Below are 800 nucleotides of genomic sequence, written 5' to 3' on the forward strand. Positions count from 1 at the left end.
ATTGATTTTTTATTTGTATTGGTCATTTATTACTGTCTTGTTCATCACAAGGGCTCTTTGTAGGTGACAATTTCCTTCTCATGTTGTAAAATCTTATATTTCAGTTCTCCCTTTTTTATATCTTCATTCATTTCTTTCCTATTAAAATAATCATTAAATTCCAACAGATCGTCTCCAGATACAGTTCAATAACTATTTTCTTTAAAATAATTTTTAAGTGTTTAAAAGTTAATCCATACTTTCCGTCACTATAATTTTCTAGGTACTTAAACAGTTCAGGTTTGTTGATCATTTTTGTTTTCATTGTGTTTATATAGAATGAAATTTGACTTTAATGTTAATTGAAACGTTTTTAGTTAAAATGTACCTTTCAGATTTTAGGTTTGATGGTTCTTATTTATAAAGAATAAAAGTATTAGATTTGAAAATTTTTAAGTGAGGAAATGAGAATTAGATTTTTACGGTGTAGGCAAATGAGTTTTGATGGTTCTTATTGATAAAAAATGAAATTTGTTCTATTTGAAAATTTTTAAAACAGAAAATGAGAATTTGCGTTTTTAGATATAAGCAAATAAATTTTTTTGTGAGGATACCTGCAAAATTACAATCTTGGTTTGCAACCTGGAATTTTTACTCGAAAATGCTTTTTGGTCCAGAATCAACACAGATATACCACTAGTACATCATGAATAATTGAATGTGGATAGTGAATTAAGACTATAATTAACAATTCTGTTCGAGATATTGATTCTTTCAAGGGGGACAAACAATGTCGGAAATTCCATTGGAGTTTTTTAAAC

This window comes from Schistocerca serialis, chromosome 1 (assembly GCF_023864345.2).
Source record: "Schistocerca serialis cubense isolate TAMUIC-IGC-003099 chromosome 1, iqSchSeri2.2, whole genome shotgun sequence".
In the NCBI taxonomy this organism is placed as follows: domain Eukaryota; kingdom Metazoa; phylum Arthropoda; class Insecta; order Orthoptera; family Acrididae; genus Schistocerca; species Schistocerca serialis.